Source organism: Equus asinus, chromosome 21, assembly GCF_041296235.1.
Source record: "Equus asinus isolate D_3611 breed Donkey chromosome 21, EquAss-T2T_v2, whole genome shotgun sequence".
Taxonomy (NCBI): Eukaryota; Metazoa; Chordata; class Mammalia; order Perissodactyla; family Equidae; genus Equus; species Equus asinus.
The window spans coordinates 25256529-25276438 of record NC_091810.1 but is presented as its reverse complement, the minus strand read 5'-3'; the positions used below and the strand labels follow the sequence as shown (position 1 = coordinate 25276438).

The window sequence follows — 19910 nt, the reverse complement described above, 5'->3', positions numbered from 1 at the left end:
TTAAGAGTATGCATGTATAAGTAGCAATATTTTCAGGAGAATTTCTGGCCATTTTTGGTTATATTTTTACTGAAAATCATATATATTTTAATCTTTAATTGACTAGGTGCAGAAAAGCACAATCTAAAAAAACACTGCATTGTAAGTCATGGTTATAGCAGGAACACAAAAGTCTCTAAAGTGAGTAGAAACAACTTATCTTAACTAGTTATTGACCATGGAAAATACTTGCATTACCAACATTCCAGTTTTGCAAAAGTGTCTTTATTAGAGAACCACCCCACACAAGGAGAGGGAAAACCTTAAATTCTCTCTCCAAGTTTAAGCAATCAAAAAATCTGGGGTAAACAACAACAAAAACTCCCTTCCTTAGCATTAGTCTCAGCAACAAGCAAAGCCATGGCATTTCAAGTGGTGAAAATTTTGACCACAACAATACCCACCACCACGTCTAAATTGGCCCACTTTCCGAATAGGAAAAACAAAAATCACTGTGTGAACTAATAAGGCAGCTGCATACATTTGTAGGAGTTGGGTGTTTGTTTGCTTACTATAGTAGTTTAAAAATAGTTTTCCAGTTAACATCTTTTCCACATAATGGAGATGTCAGGGTAGGTTTACATGATTGTGTAAATGGTCAGAAGCTGTTTATGTAGCTCTGAACTGCTGAGCGATGCGCAGGAAGACGGGTTTCTGCAAAGCCCCTGGGGCTTTTTCCCTGCGAGACGAACCCGGGCTCCCCTTGGGGTTGCTGGAAATGCATTCCAGATGAGCTCGACCCGGCTGGCTTTCCTCTGCTTGTCAGACTCGCTTTGCACAGGATTGGTGAGGAGCTGGGGCATTGCTGCCAATCTCTACGATTACCCTGAGGTTTGGAGTTGGAGTGAAAAGAGCCATTTCTGCAACAAAACAGTAGATTCATAGTATAGAATGACCATGCTAACGTCATTGTCCAAAGCACATGCTTGTGAATAACAAAGCTTTCAATATGCCCACACATGCCGCAAATTGATCCTTATATCTATTTCATCACAACCGTTTCCTCTCCCACGAACACATTCCAGCTTGAAAGCATGTTGTTTGGGTGAGACTCCAGGTCGGTAACGCTGCTTGTCTGGCTGATGTCCTCCGCCTAAGGACAGGTAGGTAAAACCTTCCAAAAGCCCCCTCTTCCGGCTTCTCAAGTTGTGTCGTCCCCTCACCCCATATCCCCCTGGACTCAGTAATTCAAGGCCCCAAAGCACACGAGTTTGTTTCCCTAGCCAGGGCGCCTTAAAAATAGCTGGAATTCCACGTCTCCCAGAGGCCAGAGGTTTGGGGACCGGGCAGGTCGCGCCTCCTTGTGCTCTGATACCTGGGTCGCAAAGGAAGGCAGCATCACCGCGGTCTATTCTCCATCACTAAGCAGCACATCCTCTATATCCTTGCACGGGAACCGGGTTGATCGTCTTCGGGCGCTTGGCGTTCAGACCAGGCACCGTTGTTCAGTTTTGCGCGCGGGAACTAGGGGCCTCCTCCCCAGGGCAGGGCCGGGCAGGTGCTGCGCCCGGGCGCGCGCCTCCTCCGGCCGCGCACTGAGCATGCTCAGCCCGGCCGCTCACTGGCACCCGCCCTCCCCGCGCCTCTCCTCTTCTGAGCGCGGATCCCCCTCCTCTAGGCTGACGAGCCGGCAGACTGAAGTCCGCCGCGCCAGGTTTTTTGAGCTGCCGCGAGCGCGAGGAGGGAGGAGAGCGCGGCAGCAGACAGAGCACCGGGTTCAACACCAGGATTGGTCGCAAGTAGGAAGCTTTTGCCACTAAACTGGGACCCTCGGACTGTGCCGGCGCCTCACCCGAGGCTGTAGCGGGCGCCGCGCTTAGGTTCTGAGGTAAGTGGGGCGCGGGCTGCCGGGGTCTGCTCCGCGGGCTGCCTCGGGCGCCCCGGCTCTTGGATTTGGGGGAAACGCATGGTCCTCGGGGGTGGCCCGGTGGAGCGGGGCTCCCGGGACTCCACTCCTGCAGGGCTGGACAGGGGCTCTGGGCCGCGCTGCCCTCAGCCGGGCAGCCCTGCGGGTCAGGGCAGCAGCTGGCTCTGAGCGCCCTGAACCTGGGAGGAGGCAGGGCCCCGACGACGCCACCGTCACCCCGCGGCGACCCTTCTTCTTTTGAGTCAGAAAATAAGTTTGTTGCGCGACGAGGCAGCCGCCAAACAAGGAGCCCAGAGTCCGAAATGCTTCGGGAACCCTTAAATCGGCTGCTGCAACTGTTTCAGGCTATTGCCACCTCTCCGTGCGCTCTCCCGCCAGCGCACGGTTGGGGCGAGAGTTTCCTTCCACTGTCGGTACCCGCCGCTGCTATTGCCCAGCTGAAGCCCGTAGTGGAGGAAGGCGAACTTGGGCTGGGGTTTGTAGGGACTTGGGACTAAGGGAACAGGAGCCCGTAGATGTGGTGGAAGGAGCCGTGTTGGAACAGATACTGATTTTGGGGGCGCCCACTGTGTGCCAGGCTCAATGCTAAGCGCTGGGGGTACAGCGGCGAGCCACATCGACCAGGTCCCCGCTCTAGCGGCACGGACCTGGTATACCCAGGCTCTGGCGAGGGAGCTTGTAGGGGTGGCATTCACTTCCATGAACTTCAGGTGGATTTGCTCTTTCATTTGAGAGGCAAAGGAACCGCCTGGTCTCCCTCCCGGACCCAGACATCCGCGAGATGTGCGCCAAGCGCCCCGCTGACTTCTACCCGCTCGCTCTCCTTCTGGAACGGAGGGCTCAAAACCTGCTTGCATTTCCTCTCTTTGTGCTTCGTGTGTACGTTTTATTATTGATGAAAGGTGTGGAGGTGAGGGTAGGAGGACGTGGGTTCCTGAGTCTCTGAACCAGTCTGGGAGTCTGATGCATGAAAACATTTTGCAGCACAGCGGAGCCCCTGCGAGGAGGTGGCTTCACGCAACGGGGAGCTAAAGGAGGTTGGTTCTGGCCGGGGTCTCCAGATTTGGAGCGAAAAGGCTTACAGAGCTGGTGTGGGGCGAATCACTGTGACTGATCACCTTGGGTGGGTGGTCAGCGTGGAGGGGGTGGGGGATCTTGGTGTGTGTTGGAGGTGTGTTTGCAAGGAGGAGCTCCTGGGAGGAATGCTTGTGGAACTTTTTCTAGTTTTCCTACTGAAATCAACATAGGGGCGGGGACATATTGTCAGAATAACAGTGCCTTTTAATTGCATGGGAAGCTCCTGCAGTTTATTGTGATGGGAACTGGTTATTTCAAGGAATAACTCCATATAACGGATGTTTTTTGGACACTTAGAATAATAACTTGGAAGGTGCTTTAATTTTTGTATTTAGAGGTTTATGGTTTATGTCCTTTAGGGAGTGGGGTAGGGGCGTAAAGACTGTGGATTTCCATGCAGGCAGGTCCGTGCAGGAGCATTTCCAGTCCGGCTGATTAGCAAGTTTGTTATCTCTGTTTCTACCCAAGTGGGTGAAAAAAGAACATTGTGTCATGGAGGCAGACACTTTGAGGTGATTTTCCTGGCATTCATGAGAAAATTCACATTTCACCCATAACTTTATTCTTGCTATCTTCATCTTGGTTTCATTCAAGACTTGTGAACCTCCACAGTAGGTCTTGGGAGTATCAGACTGCTAAGGATCAAAAACACATGCCATGGCAATATTATTTTTGCCACCTTATAAAATGCTATTGATTTTGTTTGTTTGTTTGTTTAAACTGACTTCAGCTGCCCCGGATTGATGAGGAGGGGTCATGATGATAAAGCTCATTGTTTTTCACACTGGACCCTGCCAGGTTGCTGGCAAGCACGGAAAACCTGACCTTTTTAAATTAGAGGCTAAGACGATAAGAGAAGTGACCTGTTGTTTAAGGGTGCAGGTCAAAGCCATGTGGAAATTTCACCAGAGGAAGATTTTATTTGCAGGCTTTGCAAAAACACTTTAAAGTGCCTTTAACTTGGGGGACTTTGTCTCCTTGAGTCAGTTCAGCACCTCTTTCCATAGTCATTTCATATTGCTGGGTCATTAAGAGTGAATAGAGAACATGTTTTTCAAATAGTGTTGGATTTTTTATCATTCACTTGTTTTACCTAGTTCTCTCCCTCCTTTATATTCGGAAGTAGCTCTTCTAATTTTTTCCCCTCCAAGCACTAAATCTTTTAGCTAGAATTTTTCTTCTGAAAGGAGCACAGGACATTTGTTACATCAATTTAGGTCTTTAAAAAAGGTAACCTGGATAATTAAGCTTCTCGGAAGAAAATGCCCCTTACAGTTCTGACTTTTCTGCTAAGTTTGTCTGATAATTGTTTTAACTTGTTGGATTCTTCTTTGTTATATTTGAAGACATAAACATAATATACATAAGTTTCAATCTCTTTTTATCTAAAGATTTTAATCTTTTGTGAAAACATGCTTTTATGTGATTTTAATTGAATTACTCTATTTCATATGGTAAGCAGGGTCATTTCTGTAAACACAGATGTGGAGAGTTTTTTGTTTTCATTTTCTGTAACAGTGTTTTAAGTCTAGTGAAGGAGACCAGATTTACTACCTAGATGTATTGGTCTTCATATTTTTTCGATTATATACTCTTGGAAGGAAATTTGACCATACATTGCTAAAATTTATTTTATAAATTATGCACATATACTTTATGTTGATATACTGCTTACATTTTAAAATATACACAGAAAGAACCTAAAGGAGAAATAAGCAAAAATTTTGAAACAAGTTCTAATATTGTTTTTTTTTTTTTTGTATTTCAGTGGATTGTTTTGCACATCCCCCAGGGTGTAGACGCCACTTTGGAGATCACTGATGGTTTGGGATTTTTTACCTTTCTGTCCTTATCTCTGGCTCTGCCATTCGTCATTTCTGATGCTGTAGCCAGTTGCAAAATGGCTGGAAATCTGTGTCTCCTGTAACAGATGTGTTAAGAGCGCTTGTTTCCCTGTCATGGACTCATATGTGTTTGGAATGAGGCATAAGAGATGAATGTGATCCAGGGGTCATCTTGATCTCCCAAATTGGATATATGGGTGAAAGGAAATGAAGTTTAAATTTAAAGACTAAAGTTCCAGTGGTCAGAAATTGAGGAAACCAAGGAGTAAATGAGTGAGGAAAGGAATGACACTTTCCGTGTTGCAGTCTTGTGTGGAGGGTAAAGATCATCTTACTCTGGAACAGATCAACCTGGACCCAAATGTGGCCCTACCACTTATTTCATTCAAGATATTGGACGAGATAGTTCCACAACTTCTGTGAGCCTTAGTTTCCTTAGCTATCTGATTGGGATAGAGTCTATTCCAAGGCATCATGTTAGGGATTAAACATAAGAGTACACATATACAGCTTAGCTGTAATTAGATTGGGTAGGTTAACAGTTTTAACAAATGAATCCAAAAAGTGTACTTCCTCAAATGTGAAATAAATTTATTTCTCATTCATGTAAAGTCCCCAAATGTATGATCCTGGTAGCACTCCTCCAAGGTGTGATTCAAAGACCCAGCCTTCATCCATTCTGTGCCCCTGCTATGCTCAGAGGCATGCTCAGCAAGGTCAGTATGCTCATCTGCATCAAGCCATTGGGAAGATAATGACTTGCAGGATGTTATTTGCCCAGACTTGGAGGTCACACATATCTCTTCTGCTTTTATTCCATTGGCCAGAACTCAGTTATATGTCGGTGTATCTTACCCTAAGAGAGGCTGGGAAATATCCTCTAGCTGTGTTTCCAGGAAGGTGAAGGAACGCTTCGGGGAACAGCCAACTTTCTCTGACATTCTATTACTATGTGTGAGATTTCCTCCATGTTCAATAAACATTACTTCCCTTTCCTTCCCCCAAACCCTGGTTTTACTAGCAGAAAAACTGAGACAGATATAAGGAAAAAAAAAATAGAAGCAGCTAATACGTACATAGTGCTTGCTATTTTTGAGATACTTCTCTAAGCACTTTCCCCTCTTAGATAGGTATTATGATTATCTCTGTTGTATACGTGAAGAAAACTAGGTGTAAAGAAATTAAGTCGTTTGTTCAACATAGCCAGTAAGTGGCAGAGGTTGCATTTGAACCAAGTTCTCTGGTTCTAGAATTGATTTTCTTAACAGCTTCACTATACAGTACTACTTTTTTGTTCTTGCCTCAATAGGTTTCTTATTGTAGCCATTGGACTACCTTTTCTTTTTGTCTATATAAAAAAGTTGGAGGAGAATTAAAAATCCTAAAGAAGAAAAAAGATTTAATTTAATCTAAAATATACTAGAGTAGACTTAGATATGATTTAGTTTTATCTTGAATACCTACCAGGATTAGGAGCAGACATTTTAAGTAAAATCCCCTCTACGATACTGTTTCACTTCTGATAAACAAATTGTCAGGGTCTGTGCCCTCAGTTATAACCTTTCTCTTAAGCTTTCTTTGTGGGAATACTGGGCTACCATTTTTGTGCTGCAGGATTTGAAGACAAATTCCTGTTCACTTCTCAGCCTAACCAAATATCCTTTCTGGTAAGTTCACAGCTGAAATATTCTCTCCTGACCTTCCTTTTGATCAAAGGCATTGCTCTTCATCAACATCCCCAACTCCCCAGAGAGAAAACTCTCCTCTTGTTCTCTTAGCTTTGCAAAACTTTTTCAGTATTTCCTGCATGACTAAAGGGACCTCTGTCTATAATGCTAGCACCCTCTAAAAGAAAATGACCTCTCTTTTTGTTCTCATTCTGTTGTCTTGTTCTACTTGTATTAGAGAATCTGCCTCATCTCATCTTTCCTATGTATTTGTCTTTTACAAAATGCCTATTACAGTTTTGGTTCCCAGTGGCCTCAGTGGAAATGTAAGGTGGTCAATAGTGAGAGTGTGCTTTTTGCCAAGACAATTTGTGTTACAACATTATAGAGTCATTTTTCTTCTTTTTCGGTATGTATTTGTGGCATCTTCACAGTTAATTAATGACACATATCTTCTCACCATGTAGGTAGGCAGATATACTGTATACTTATCAGTCACCTCTTTCTCAAAACCCTGTGTTCATTTCCTCCTCACTTTCGCTGAACCACCTGTACTAAGAAATCTGCTTTATCTTTTTCTAAATTCTCCTCCCTTCCAATTTTCCTCAAATCCATGTGATTTATGTATGTGTATCCGTGTGTGTGTGTGTTTTAAAGCCCCTTCTTATGATTTAATGGGGTTAGAAGGATAGAGAGGTTTAAACTTGCTTACTTTCATGTTTTCAGACTCCCAGTGGCCTGAGTCCCACAGGGCCTTGTGAAAAGCTAACTCTGGCTGCTGTAACAAATAAACTCTAAATTTTCAGTGATTTAAAATAACTTTATACTTCTTGCTCACATGGAGTAGTTCCATGCTCACAGCATAGTTCCTAGTTGAGTGGCTTTCCGTGGGGTCAGTTGAGGAATCAGGTTTCTTATCCTCTTGTGGCTTTGTCCTCTCCTAAATCTCCAGAATTCTCCTTGTTCAGGCAAGTTATATGGAGTGTGAGGAGAGAAATGTCCTGACAGGTTTTAAGGAGGTTGTTATAGGTCCAGTCTGGGAGGTTGTCATGGCTTCCACCCATGTTCCATTGGGCAGAACTCGCTCACTTGGCCATTTCTCTCTGCAAGGGAAGCTGAGAAATGGAGTCACACTGAGTTTCCATGAGGAAACGAAAACAGATTTGATGAATAACTAACCAGTCTCTGTCACAGATTTCCAATGAATAAATGTGAGATTACCAACTAGTTCGCCCATTTCCCTCTCTCTAGGTATGCAAAACGGAGAGTATATATATTGGTTATTTGCCTGATAAATATATGTTTCCTTTCTTTCTTTTACCATTGGCCTCTGTTACTATCCCTTTCATTTTTGTTCGTTTTAAGACTTTATTTTTTTACAACAGTTTTAGGTTTAAAACAAAATTGAGAGGGAGGTACAGAGATTTCCCGTATATAGCCAGCCCTGACACGTATAGCCTCCCCCATTATCAACATCAGTCACCAGAGTGGTACATTTTTTACCAAGGATGAACCTTCATTGACACATCATAGTCACCCAAAGTCCATAGTTTACCTTAGGGATCACTCTTGGGTTGTCCATTCTATGAGTTTGGACAAATGTATAATGACATATATCTATCACTATAATATCATACAGACTATTTTCACTGCTCTAAAAATCCTCTGTGCTCTGCCTATTCATGTCTCCCTCCCTTCCTCCACCCCTGGAAAACACTGATCTTTTCATTGTGTCCATAGTTTTGCCTTTTTGAGAATGTCATACGGTTGGAATCATATGGTATGTAGCCTTTTCAGATAGGCCTCTTTCACTTAGTAGTGTACATTTAACATCCTCCAAGTCTTTTCATGGCTTGATAGCTAATTTATTATTTTTTTAATTGGGGTAACATTGGTTTATAATATTATATAAATTTCAAGTGTACATCATTATATTTTGACTTCTGTATAGACTACATTGTATTTACCACCAAAAGTCTGGTTTACGTCCATCACTATACAAATGTTCCTCTTTACCCCTTTCCCCACCATCTCCCCCCTTCTCCTCTAGGAACCACCAATCTGTTCTCTGTATGTGTGTGTGTGTTTTTTTTGTTTTTTTTTTTCTATCTTCCACATATGAATGATATCATATGGTATTTGTCTTTCTTTGCCTGACTTATTTCACTTAGCATAATCCTCTCAAGGTCTATTCGTGTTGTTGCAAATGGCAAGATTTCACCTTTTTTATGACTGAGTAGTATTCCATTGTATGCATATACCACATTTTCTTTATCCATTAATTTGTTGGTGGGCACTTAGGTTGTTTCTATGTTTGGGTATTTGGGTATTGTAAATAATGGTGCAATGAATAGAGGGGCACATATATCTTTTCAAATTAGTGTTTTCATATTCTTTGAATAAATACCCAGAAGTGGAATAGTTAGATCATATGGTAGTTCTGTTTTTAATATTTTGAAAAATCTCCATACTGTTTTCCATAGTGGCTGCACCAATTTACATTCCCACCAGTAGTATTTGAGGGTTCCATTTTCTCCACATCCTCTCTAACACTTATTATTTCTTGTCTTTTTAATGATAACCATTGTGATGGGTGTGAGGGGATATCTCAGTGTGGTTTTGATTTGTATTTCCGTAATAATTAGTGATATTGAACATTTTTCACATGCCTATTGGCCATCTGTATGTCTTCTTTGGAAAAATGTCTGTTCAGATCCTCTGTCCATTTTTTAATTGGGTTGTTGATCTTTTTGTTGTTGAGTTGTATGAGTTCTTTATATATTTTGGATATTAACCCCTTATGGGATATATGATTTGCAAATATCTTCTCCCAGTCGGTAGGTTATCTTTTCATTTTGTTGATGGTTTCCTTTCTTATGCAGAAAGTTTTTAGTTTGATGTAGTCCAATTTATTTATTTTTTCTTTTGTCTTTCTTACCTGAGGAGACATATCCAAAACAATATCACTAAGACTAATGTCAAATAGCATATTGCCTTTGTTTTCTTCAAGAGGTTTATGGTTTTAGGTCTTACATTCAAGTCTTTAACTCATTTTGAGCTAATTTTTCTGTGTAGTGTAAGGCAGTGGTCTGCTTTCATTCTTTTGCATGTGGCTTTCCAGTTTTCCCAGCACCATTTAGTGGAGAGACTTTCCTTTCTCCATTGTATGTTCTTGACTCTTTTGTCAAAAATTAGCTGTCCATAAATGTGTGAGTTTATTTCTGGGCTCTCAATTCTGTTCCATTGATCTGTGTATTGTTTTGCGCCAGTACTATGCTATTGTGATTACTATAGTTTGTAGAATGCTTTGAAATTGGAGGGTGTGATTCCTCGTGCTTTTTTTTCCCCTCAGAATTGCTTTGTCTGTTCAAGGTCTTTTGTTGTTACATATAAATTTTATGATTCTTTATTTCCGTGTAAAACTTCATTGGGATTTTGACAGGGATTCCATTGAATCTGTAGGTTGTTTTAGGTAAGATGGACATTTTAACTATGTTAATTCTTCCAATCCATGTGCATGGAATATCTTTCCATTTCTTCGTGTATTCTTTGATTTCTTTCAACAATGTCTTATAGTTTTCAATGTACAGGTTTTTCACCTCCTTGGTTAAATTTATTCCTTGATATTTTATTCTTTTTGGTGCAATTGTAAATAGTATTGTTTTCTTAATTTCTCTTTCTGATGGTTTGTTGTTAGGATATAGAAACACAACTTATTTTTGTATGTTGATTTTGTACCCTGCAACTTTACTATATTGTTTATTATTTCTAATAGTTTTTTTGTGGATTCCTGAGGGTTTTCTATATATAAAATCATGTAATCCATGAATAGTGACACTTTTATTTCTTCCTTTCCAATTTGGATCCCTTTTATTTCTTTTTCTTGCCTAATTGCTCTAGCAAGGACTTCCAATGCTGTGTTGACTAAGAATGGTGAGAGTGGACATTCTTGTCTTGTTCCTGTTCTTAGAAGGTTAGCTTTCAGTTTTTCACCATTGAATATGATGTTAGCTATGGGTTTGTCATATATGGCCTTTATTTTGTTAAGGTACTTTCCTTCTATACCCATTTTATTGAAGGTTTTTATCATAGATGGATGCTGAATCTTGTCAAATGCTGTCTCTGCATCTATTGAGATGATAATATGATTTTTATTCTTCATTTTGTCAATGTAGTATATCCTGTTGATTAATTTGTGGATGTTGAACCATCCCTGCATCCCTAGAATAAATCCCATTTGATCATGGTGGATGATCTTTTTAATGTATTGTTGTTTTTGGTTTGCTAATATTTTGTTGAGGATTTTTTGTATATGTTCATCAGTGATATTTGCCTGTAATCTTTTTTTGTATTGTCCTTGTCTGGTTTTGATATCGGGATGATATTGGCCTCTTAAAATAAGTTAGGAAGCTTTCCCTCCTCTTCAATTTTTGGAAGAGTTTGAGAAGGATAGGGATTAAATCCTCTTTGAATGTTTGGAAGAATTTGCCAGAGAAGCCATCTGGTCCTGGAGTTTTGCTTTTTGGGAGGTTTTTGATTATTATTTCTATCTCCTTACTGGTGATTGGTCTATACAAATTCTCTATTTCTTCTTGATTCAGTTTTGGGAGCTTGTATAATTCTAAGAACTTATCCATTTCTTCTAGGTTATCCAATTTGTTGGCTTATAGCTTTTTATAGTATTCTCTTATAATCTTTTGTATTTCTATTGTATCTGTTGTAATTTCTTCTCTTTCACTCTGGTTTTACTTATTTTAGCCTTCTCTCTTTTTTTCTTAGTGAGTCTAGCTAAGATTTGTGCATTTTGTTTATCTTTTCAAAGAAGCAGCTCTTAGTTTCATTGATCTTTTCTGTTGTTTTTTTAGTCTCTATTTCATTTGTTTCTGCTCTGATTTTATTTCCTTACTTCTACTGACTTTGGGCTTTGTTTGTTGTTTTTTTCTAGTTCTTTATGTGTAAGGTTAGATTATTTAAGATTTTTCTTGTTTCTTGACATAGGCCTGTATGGCTATTAACTTCCTCCTTAGTACCACTTTTGCTGAATCCTATAGATTCTGGTATGTTGTGTTTTCATTTTCACTTGTTTCCAGGTGTTTTTTGATTTCTCTTTTGATTTCTTCATTGATCCCATAGTTGTTCAGTATCGTGTTGTTTCATTTCCACATATTTGTGACTTTTACAGCATTCTTCTTGTAGTTGATTTTTAGTTTCATACTGTTGTGATCAGAAAAGATGCTTGATATGATTTCAGTCTTCTTAAATTTATTGAGACTTGTTTTGTTTCCCAACATATGGTCTACCCTTTAGTATGTTCCATGTGGACTTGATAAGAATGTGTATTCTGCTGCTTTTGGGTAGAACGTTCTATATATATTTATTAAGTCCATCTGGTTTAATGTTTCATTTAAGGCCAATCTTTCCATGTTGATTTTCTGCCTGGATGATTTATCCATTGATGTTAGTGGGGTATTGAAGTCCGCTACTATTATTGTGTTGCTGTCAGTATCTCCCTTTAAGACTGCTAATAGTTGCTTTTTATTTTTTTCTTATTTTAGTGCATATAAATTAATAAATGTTATGTTTTCTTGATGGATTTTCACCTGTATCGTTATATAATGTACATTTTTGTCTCCTGTTCTTTTTTGGCTTGAAGTCTATTTTGTCTGATGTAAGTATGGCTATACCTATTTTCTTTTGGTTGCCATTTACTTGGAGTATCATTTTCCATCCCTTCTCTCTGAGCCGATGTTTGTCTTTAGAACTGAGATGGGTCTCCTGGAGGCAGCATATTGTTGGGTCTTTTTTCTTTTAAAGCTATCTAGCCACTCTGTGTCTTTTGATTGGTGAATTCAATCCATTTACATTTAGAGTGATTATTGATATATGAGGGCTTAATACTGCCATTTTATCTTTTGGTTTCTGGTTGCTCTATATTTCCATTGTTTCTTTTTATGTGTGTGTTTCTGTGTGCCATTTTAGTTTGGTGGTTTTCTGTGATATTTTTCTCAGTCTCCTCTTTTTTTTTTTTTTTTTTTGAGGAAGATTAGCCCTGAGCTAACATCTGCTGCCAATCCTCCTCTTTTTTTGGTGAGGAAGACCGGCCCTGATCTAACATCCATGTCCATTTTCCTCTACTTTGTATGTGGGACACCTGCCACAGCATGGCTTGACAAGTGGTGCCATGTCTGCACCTGGGATTCGAACTGGCGAACCCCAGGCCGCCGAAGCAGAATGTGCAAACTTAACTGCTGCACCACCAGGCTGGCCCCAAGTCTCCTCTTTTTTTATGTTTTGTGTTTCCTCTGCATTTTTCTTTTGTGGTTATCATGAGGTTTGTATAAAATGTCTCATAGATAAGGTAGTCCTTTTTCTGCTGATAGCATCTTATCTTCATTTGCTTATGCAGGTTCTGTCTTTATTCTCTTCTCCTTCTATATTCTTGTTATCACAAATTATCCTTTTTACTATTGTGAGTTTGTTACCAAATTGAAGTAGTTATAGTTATTTTTGATGCTTCCTTTTTCTTTAACCTTTGTGTTATGAGAAATCTGCTGATTAACCAATGGGGTTTCCCTTGCAGGTTATTTCCACCCTCCTCCCCTACCAGCTACCTTTAACGTTCTTCTTTGTCATTGCTTTTGACAGTTTTATTATCACGTGACTTTGAGAAGGTTTTTTTGCATTGAGATAATTACGTGTTGTCTTATCCTTAAGGATTTGTGTATCCAATTCCTTCTCCAGGTTTGGGAAGTTCTCAGCTATTATTTCTTTAAATAAGTTCTCTTCTCTCTTCTCTCCCTTCTCCTTCTGGGATCCCCATTATCCTTATGTTGCTCTTTCTGATGGAATCAGATAATCCTCGTAGAATTTTTACATTTAAAAAAAAATCTTAGTTCTCTCTTCTCTTCTACCTTTGTCATTTCTAGGTTTCTAACTTCAAGCTCACTGATTCTCTCTTCTGTCTGGTTTCCTCTATTTCCAGTGCTTTATAATGCTTTTTTCATCTCATTTATTGAGTTCTTCAGCTCTGTAACTCACTTGGTTCTTTTTTAGAGTGTCAATCTCTTTGGTAATGTATTCCTTCTATTCAGTGATTTTACTCCTGAGCTCATTGAACTGCTTTTATAAGTTTTCTTGTAGCTTGTTGAGTTTCTTCATGTCAGCTATTTTGAATTCTTAGACAATTAAATCACAGACAATTAAATCATAACTTGACATTTGGTATCTGAGAATTGTTATTTTCTTTTTGTGATTCATGTTACTGTGGGTTTTCGTGGAGCTTGCTGAGTTATTCCTCTGCTGGCACATTTGTGTTGGTGAACACTTTTCTTATTTAGGTATTGCTTTGTTTGTTTTGATTCAAACTTTTCAACTGATAGTAGATTAGAGGCCTTTCTTTTGTTTCTCTGTAGGTAGTGCTATAGCACTAGTTTTTGGTTTCTCTTACCTGAGCTGCCTCTGACTATATTTGAAAATCAGTTCTTTCCACCCTCCACTGCCTCTACTAGGGGTGTCATCAGTACTCTTGTCATCACTTCTTGCATCCCTGGTGGTTACTGATGTTTTGCTGTTGCCAATGTCACTGTGGTTGCTGGCTTTGCCTCTGGGGTTACAGGGATGGCTGATGCCTCTGCTGTGTCGAGTATTACCTGGTAGAAGCTCCGCTGCTCTGGTGGGTGGTGGGGGAGGGTATAGAGGGAGCTGGGGTCATGGGGCTCCATCTCCACTACTGCTTTGCTCCCTATGGCCACAGGTGTCATTACAGCTGGGAAGCTGGAGTCACCTGCACACCTCTGCTGCTGCCCAGCAGTTTCTCTGGGGATGGGATAGCTGGCTCAGCCACTGCTGCCAGTGGAGAGGGGCCAGGAGCCTGGATACCACCTCTGTTCTCCCACTAGTTGGGCTCCTCTATGTGCTTCAATCCACCAACCTTCATATGTACTGATCTGTGGATCTCTGTGGTGTCCTGATGTGTTGGGCAATGTAGCTTTTTTTGGGTTATGGATGTTTTATTTGATGTAGATTGAAGGGGAGAGACAAAGGGATCCTCTCATGCTGCCATGATGATGAGGTCTTGTAGCTCATTTCTTTTTAGTGCTGAATAATATTTCATTGTCTGGTACTATCCCATTTTTAGTGCACATGATCTGGTGGAGCTTCATTTCCATTTTAAGGATTGGAACATTCTCTTCTACTTAAGGAAGAGCAGTGGTTTTCCCTGTCCATAGTAATTGCTTCCAGAATAGGCATGGGGCCCAATGAGAACCATTGCAAAGGAGTGAGGTGTTTTGCTACTTCTCCGTGGCTCCAGGCGGGCTCCATGCATGCCTGTGAACCAATTCCTGTGAACAAGGAGACAAGAACCAGGAGGATGTTGGTCTACCACTGCTCCAGCTGTCTTGCCACCAGAGAAGAGAGCCTGGATCTACTGGGGGTCACCACAGGTTGCTTGAGAATGAAAGCCAGAGGTGAGATGGAGAAAAACCTGGTTCTCTGACATTGCTGGAGCCCATTCATCCAGCTATGCCTAAAGTGAGTTTACCTCTAGATAGTTCAGCTCTTTGAATTTGTAAATTACCCTTTGACTTAAGCTGATTTGGGTTGAATCTCTATCACTTGCAGTCAATACGGATTTATTCCATCAAGGAGACAAGGGGCAAAAAATTCAGGACAAGGATGGTGGAGACATCTAGTTTGTGTTGATTTTTTCTTGAACTCATCTGATGTATAACTTTGGTTGTATGCCTAACAACAATTCCACTCCCTTGTAAGAAGTCAGACTTCCAGTAAAGAATCATTTAGCATCCCCCTACCCAGGCACGTATATTTGTCACTAAATCATAAAGCCAAAGCTCTCATTTCTTCAAAGCCTCTCTCTCTTTGTAGAGCTGTGAAGGGAAGTGCAAGTAAAACCACATCCTCATGCTTAATTCCCTCTTATGAGATTTACTCTGATCTCTCCTAGATGATGTTTTCCTTTCCAATCACACTTCCCCATTGCTTTTCCCTTTTCAGGCTTGGAGCTCCGGCTGTGTCAGTCTAGTCACCTGTCCTGGAACTGATCATGTGATATTTTTTCCACGCTTTTATTTATATTTCCTCTCTTGTCTACTCTTTCCATCTTTTCCAACCATGTTTATTACAGTTTGCACAATGCTGAACTCAAATGTCACTCTGGTAAGTCTCTTTCAATGCTATTGAGGCATAAAGAATGGCTCCCTTCTCTGAACGTAACTCCATTGTATTCATTTTCCATGCCACATGCTGCTGATATAACTAACACCTATCCTGAGGGTGATCAACCCTCCTAGTTTTCCTAAGACTGAGGGGTTCCCAGGATGCTGGGCATTCAGTGTTAAAACTGGGAATGTCCTGGGCAAATTGGGGCAATTTCGTTCCCCTGTCTTTGTAATAATTATTTCACATGTTGCTCAGTACCATGTGAGTTATTTGAGACAGTGCATGTTAAGAGCTTGAAATTTGGAGTCAGACAGATTTCTTACCAGTCCTAAATCTATTTTGTACTAGCTGTGTGAGTGTGTGTGATAATAATTTACCTACCTTTTCTAGGTTTCAGTTTCATCAGCTGTATAATGGGGTAATATGCATTTTGTAGGGTTGTTCAGATAACTAAAAGACATAATAAATCACTTAGTTTATTGGTGTGCACATCTATAAAATTGGGTAGCACCTAAAGGCACAAGAATTTTGTGAAGATTATGTAGAACACTGCATGCAGAGTTCTTAGTACAGTGCCTAAATCCTAGTAAGTTTCCAATAGACAGTTTATTTTTTGACTATGGTTATTCATGTTTGAGTGTCCATTGCCTAAAACATGGTAGGCACCAAAAATACAATGAAACTCAGAAAATACATGTTCATGAAGCATTAATGATATTACTGGGAGTTTGTGATAAGTGGAGCAAATATGTCAGAGTGATTAGGAAATATTTGAGATAGATTTTTAGCATTTGAAACTTGAAAAAGCAGGATTTGGCTGCAAGATTTGTACCTTTTTAGACAAGGTTTTATTTTTCTTGCTTATTTAAAGCCAGAGTCACTGATTTTCATGATCTGGAAAGAAAATAATTTCCACATTTGAGCAGGGTCAATTTAAGCTCTCAACCCTTCAGATACATATTTTTCACTATTAATTAAATAAAGGTGGTGCATTTCTGGGAAGGGAGTTTGGTTCATGAGAAAGTGAGGGTTAGGATAGCAGAAGCACTGCTGATTCCATAATGACCTTGAGGTTTGACAAAATGTGTACAAGTCTCCTTTGTTCTTACCACAGTAAAATATCCTCTCTACTCTTGGGCTAAACTTTTGTGGATGAAAATATTTTTGTACCCTGCAAAATTGTACTGATATAAACCTTGATAATTCATGATGCCTATGCCTTTTAGGTTCTCCACAGAAATTTCCAGTGAGGACAGGTGGTATAAGTGTGTTTATGGTGAGGTGGGTCCAGTTTGGAGAAGAAAATCAAACAAAAAAATGAAATGACTCAAGTTCCCCAATATGTTTTATAAGGCTTGATTCTAGGCACATTACCATCATTTTGAATTGTACAAATTTGTATTGTCATGGATATTATGACTGGTCTTCAACTATCAAATATAAATATGAATATTTTGTCTTTAGCGACTCATTTCATTAGCTACTGACTAGCTATTGATTCTATACTCCTTGCAGATTAGTGAATTAATCAGGAGTCCAAGCATTACTGTAACTGTATCTAATTAGGTGAATGCCATCCTTAAAGAGATAATGTTTACTTACGTCACATTTCTAATTCCTTGTAAAAGTTATGCTACAAATATGCTTATCTAGAATTCTTGGAACTAAGTAATTGTAAATAGAGGTTTGTCTTTAATTTAACAGTAGTTTTTTTAAAAATGGAAATCCTTGTAAAATATATTACTTTCCCCTTTAAACAAGTGGCTTATGATTTACTTCTGATGACACTGGATCGCCATGATGAACATAGGATAGTGGTTTAGACTAGAACATGGGCCTTTGATTCAGATAAACTTGGATTTCTTCTGCCACTTACCAGTTGTGTGATCTTGAACATTGTTCTTAACACTTTCCATGGCAGTTTTTAAAATCTATAAAGTGAAGTCGATTGTGCCTACCAGGCACAATGATAAGTATTTAAGACTAATACAATGTGTGTGGCATATTCTAAGCATAAAGCAATTTAGCCCTGTACTATAATCTTTGCAATTTATACAGAACATAGTACATATAGATGCTTTATGTATTTGTTGAAACAATTAATATTATACTGGACTGTGTAACAGCATCTCATCAAGTACAGTGGAGAGGTCGGTACCTGAGTGACTGCTGTCTGCATTCTGCTGCCTTTCAGATGGTCATATATGATTCCTTGCTTTGGTAAACTAGCCATTTCTGTTTGTTTCTTACTATTTGTGGACCAGAAAAATAAAATATGCAAGCCAATCAAACTATATTTAATACTTTCAATAGATTCCGAATGAAGTTCTGAAGGGCTTTCCCCACTTTATGTGAGAGAATAATAGAATGGGTGTTTCACATCCATTTTCACCAATCTCAGCTTCGCCTTCCCCTACTTCCTGCCTGAGGTACTGAGAGGTAAGGTGTTATCATAGTATGGTAGAAATAGAAAATAACCTGCTTTGATAAGATTGTCACGTGTAGTTGTGATATGCTTTGCAGCAGAATTACCTTTGTGAAGACTCTTGTGTTACAGATGTGGAATGTTGGCTATTTTACTTGTAGTACAATAATCTTCATTCAAAAGTCTGCACACTGAGTACATGGTCTTTACTGTATAAAGAAGTTCCTTTTTATTTTCTTTAGCACATTTCAAGGTCTCATTCACCAGTTAGTGGATTTTAGCTTAAAATTCCTAGTATTTTCCTGCAATTTTCTATTTTGAAACTAATGGTCAGAATTTGAGACAGTGCAACAATTCTAGATACTGTTAAGGTGGTGATAAGGTGTGGATATGCACTGTGTAACATAGGGTTATTGTGAATTCATAGTTCCATTAACTCTACTCAGTTCTTTTATTAGTAGCAATTTACCAGTATATTGTAGTTCATATTATGTGTTGTAAGTGAAATGAGTGCTTTTTTAAAACATTACTATTATTCAAAGCAGCAGTCTTCTATTCTTCTGAATTAATGAGCTTTTACAAATTTTAGTAGTTTTCTTATAATGTAGCTACTTAAATCAGTATATTAAGGTTAACTCTTAAGATAGTGTACTCTCCAAAATAATTAATTCTATGTTTTAGGTTGGGATTCAGTCTCCACAGATGGAAAACACTATTTTATGTGATGTAAAAGAAAGGCTGTAGGTGGACTTGGTGATTCAGAATGATTTGATGATTCAAATTCTGGCTCTACCACTTAGATATTTGTAAGATTTGACCAAGTTATGTAACCTCTCTCAGCTTCATTTTTCTCATCCATATAATGGGAATATTGTTGTAGAGTTGTGAAGACTCAAATGAGATAATTATATATACACCTAGCCGAGTGCCAGGCATATAATTAGACCATCCCTAAAAAATGCTGAGTTTATCATTATAATCTTATTCTTTTGATACATTTATTCAATGTGATACCTATGTTGTTGATGAACTATGTGAAAGTTATGATTTACAAAGTCGAAATGTTGTTCTTTTAAAATACTCAAGCTGATTTATGTTTGCTCTTTTGTCTTTATCTGTGGGTCGACAGTGTGATCTCCCTCGACTGTATGGAAACAGAGGGAGGCAGCATTTTTCCATAGTGCATTGTTTTTTTTCTTTTTTTTTTTTTTTTTTTTAAAGATTTTATTTTTTCCTTTTTCTCCCCAAAGCCCCCCGGTACATAGTTGTGTATTCTTCGTTGTGGGTCCTTCTAGTTGTGGCATGTGGGACGCTGCCTCAGCGTGGTCTGATGAGCAGTGCCATGTCCGCGCCCAGGATTCGAACCAACGAAACACTGGGCCGCCTGCTGCGGAGTGCGCGAACTTAACCACTCGGCCACGGGGCCAGCCCCATAGTGCATTGTTTTATGGTTGACTATTACAGAGAACCACCATATCAGAACTGAGATCCAATTAGCACTATTTGAGATTTCATTTTGGAGAAATGGTTTTGGCTATGGTCAAGAGCTTACCTTATTAAAAAAGAATGAATTACTGAATAAACTCTCATCTCTATTCTTTCTACTTCAGCTATAGCCCATCTTGCCATGCTACAAAAGGAAATACTGGCATGTGACAGAGTAGAAATATGAAAATGTTTCAAGTTGCTTTCAGTCAAATGTGATTGAAATTTTTAAAAAGATTTACGCAATTTTTTTTTTACTTGTGATACTGACAGTACTGGGAAATGAATTTCTGTTTGCTCTGGAGAATAGCAGTCTCTTTATGGAT

The 19910-nt window shown here is 39.5% G+C and overlaps 1 protein-coding gene across 5 annotated transcripts in view; it reads left to right on the top strand.

Annotated features, from left to right (window-relative positions):
- Positions 1-1655: 1655 nt before the first annotated feature.
- Positions 1656-19910, top strand: part of CNTN4 (contactin 4) — an 878916-nt gene continuing 860661 nt past the window's right edge. For 2 of the 5 annotated variants that reach the window (XM_070492801.1, XM_044754900.2), the window contains exon 1: positions 1656-1867. The gene's annotated coding sequence lies outside the window, so the exon portion shown is untranslated. Of the gene's footprint in view, positions 1868-4751; positions 4807-19910 lie in introns of all 5 variants that reach the window. The other 3 variants (XM_070492797.1, XM_044754901.2, XM_070492796.1) reach the window with 3 other exon arrangements.